The sequence below is a fragment of the Brassica napus genome, unplaced genomic scaffold, assembly GCF_020379485.1.
Source record: "Brassica napus cultivar Da-Ae unplaced genomic scaffold, Da-Ae ScsIHWf_1691;HRSCAF=2315, whole genome shotgun sequence".
Taxonomy (NCBI): Eukaryota; Viridiplantae; Streptophyta; class Magnoliopsida; order Brassicales; family Brassicaceae; genus Brassica; species Brassica napus.
The window spans coordinates 36,623-39,462 of record NW_026015109.1 but is presented as its reverse complement, the minus strand read 5'-3'; the positions used below and the strand labels follow the sequence as shown (position 1 = coordinate 39,462).

General features: G+C 50.6%; 1 non-coding gene across 1 annotated transcript; it reads left to right on the top strand.

Moving 5' to 3' along the window:
• The first annotated feature begins 1,876 nt into the window (after positions 1 to 1,876).
• On the top strand, positions 1,877 to 2,030 carry LOC125598300. The gene has a single exon (XR_007332345.1). It is a non-coding gene; the product is annotated as a 5.8S ribosomal RNA (ribosomal RNA).
• The last annotated feature ends 810 nt before the right edge of the window (positions 2,031 to 2,840 follow it).

Here is a 2,840-nt window from a genome sequence, read left to right as displayed (position 1 = left end):
TTATGGCTGTGACTCGAAGAAATTCTGTCCCGCTCAGCACGTTTGTCTTCGGACAAAAGATGACGGTCAAGTCTGCGTCTGTTCCCATTCCATGTTCTTTGTGGAATATGACGTGGTCTTGCCCTGATTTATGAATGCTACCTGGTTGATCCTGCCAGTAGTCATATGCTTGTCTTAAAGATTAAGCCATGTGTGTGGATAGTGGCCTACCATGGTGGTAATGGGAGACGGAGAATTAGGGTTCGATTCCGGAGAGGTAGCCTGAGAAACGGCTACCACATCCAAGGAAGGCAGCAGGCGCGCAAATATACCCAATCCTGACACGGGGAGGTAGTGACAATAAATAACAATACCGGGCTCTTGAGTCGGGTATTGGAATGCGTACAATCTAAATCCCTTACTGAGGATCCATGGAAGGCAAGTTTGGTGCCAGCAGCCGTGGTAATTCCAGCTCCAATAGTGTATATTTAAGTTGTTGCAGTTAAAAAGCTCGTAGTTGAACCTTGGGATGGGTCGCCTGGTCTGCCTTTGGTGAGCACCGGTCGGCTTGTCTCTTCTGTCGGCGATTGCTCATGCCCTTAACTGGCCGGGTCGTGCCTCCGGTGCTGTTAGTTTGAAGAAATTAGAGTGCTCAAAGCAAGCCTACGCTCTGTAACATTAGCATGGGATAACATCATAGGATTTCGATCCTATTGTGTTGGCCTTCGGGATCGGAGTAATGATTAACAGGGGACAGTCGGGCGCATTCGTATTTGCCAAGGATGTTTTCATTAATCAAGAACGAAAGTTGGGGGCTCGAAACGATCAGATACCGTCCTAGTCTCAACCATAAACGATGCCGACCAGGGATCAGCGGATGTTGCTTTTAGGAGTCCGCTGGCACCTTATGAGAAATCAAAGTTTTGGGTTCCAGGAGGAGTATGGTCGCCAGGCTGAAACTTAAAGGAATTGACGGAAGGGCCCCATCAGGAGTGGAGCTTGCGGCTTAATTTGACTCAACACGGGGAAAACTTACCAGGTCCAGACATAGTAAGGATTGACAGACTGAGACCTCTTTCTTGATTCTATGGGTGGTGGTGCATGGCCGTCTTAGTTGGTGGAGCTATTTGTCTGGTTAATTCTGTTAATGAACGAGACCTCAGCCTGCTAACTAGCTACGTGGAGGCATCCCTTCATGGCCGGCTTATTAGAGGGACTATGCAGTTAGGCCAAGGAAGTTTGAGGCAATAACAGGTCTGTGATGCCCTTAGATGTCCTGGGCCGCACGCGCGCTTCACTGATGTATTCAACGAGTTCACATCTTGGCCGCAGGCCCGGGTAATCTTGGAAATTTCATCGCGATGGGATAGATCATTGCAATTGTTGGTCTTCAACGAGGAATTCCTAGTAAGCGCGAGTCATCAGCTCGCGTTGACTACGTCCCTGCTCTTTGACACAACGCCGTCGCTCCTACCGATTGAATGATCCGGTGAAGTGTTCGGATCGCGGCGACGTGGGTGGTTTGCCCCTGCGTCGTCGCGAGAAGTCACTAAACATTATCATTTAGAGGAAGGAGAAGTCGTAACAAGGTTCCGTAGGTGAATTTTCGGAAGGACATTGTCGTACCCTGGAAACAGACAACGACCTGAGAACGATGAAAACATCACTCTCGGTAGCATCACTCTCGGTAGGCCGGTTTCTTACTATGCCTGCCGATTCCGGGTTATGTGTTCATCCATGCCCAAGACTTCAGTTTGGTTGGATCGTACGCTTAGCTTCCGGATATCACCAAACCCCGGCACGAAAAGTGTCAAGGAAAATGCAACTAAACAGTCTGGTTCACCAACCCGGAGATGGTGTTTGTTCGGAAGCAGTGCTGCAATGTAAAGTCTAAAACGACTCTCGACAACGGTATCTCGGCTCTCGCATCGATGAAGAACGTAGCAAAAATGCGATACTTGGTGTGAATTGCAGAATCCCGTGAACCATCAAGTTTTGAACGCAAGTTGCGCCCAATCCTTCTGGCCGAGGGCACGTCTGCTTGGGTGTCACAAATCGTCGTCCCCCATCCTCTCGAGGATATGGGACAGAAGCTGATCTCCCTTGTGTTACCGTACGCTGTGGCCAAAATCCGAGCTAAGGACGCCAGGAGTGTCTTGACATGCAGTGGTGAATCAATTCTCGTCATATGTCGGACGTTCCGGTCCAAAAACTTGATGACCCAAAGTCCTCAACGTGACCAGTCAGGCGAGATCACTGCTGAGTTTAAGCATATCAATAAGCGAGGAAAAGAAACTAACAAGGATTCCTTAGTAACGGCGAGCGTACCGGGAAGAGCCTAGCTTGAAAATCAGACGTCTTCGGCGTTCGAATTGTAGTCTGGAGAAGCATCCTCAGCGACGAACCTGGCCCAAGTTCCCTGGGAAAGGGCGCCAGAGAGGGTGAGAGCCCCGTCTTGCCCGGACCCTGTCGCACCATGAGGCGTAATCTACGAGTCGGGTAGTTTGGGAATGCAGCCCCAATAGGGGGTAAAATTCCGGTCAAGACTAAATATAGGCGAAAGACCGATAGCGAACAAGTACCGCGAGGTAAAGATGAAAAGGACTTTGAAAAGAGAGTCAAAGAGTGCTTGAATTGTCGGGAGGGAAGCGGACGGGGGCCGGCGATTCATCCCGGTCGGATGCGAACGGAGCAATCCGGTCCGCTGATCGATCGGGCCGTGGACCGACACAGATTGAGGTGGTGACCTATACCGAAGCTTTTTGTTACGCCCGCGGAGACGTTGCTGCCTTAATCGTGGTCTGCAGCATGCGCCTCACGGCGTGCCTTGGCATCTGCGTGCTCAAGCGTCGGCCTGTGGG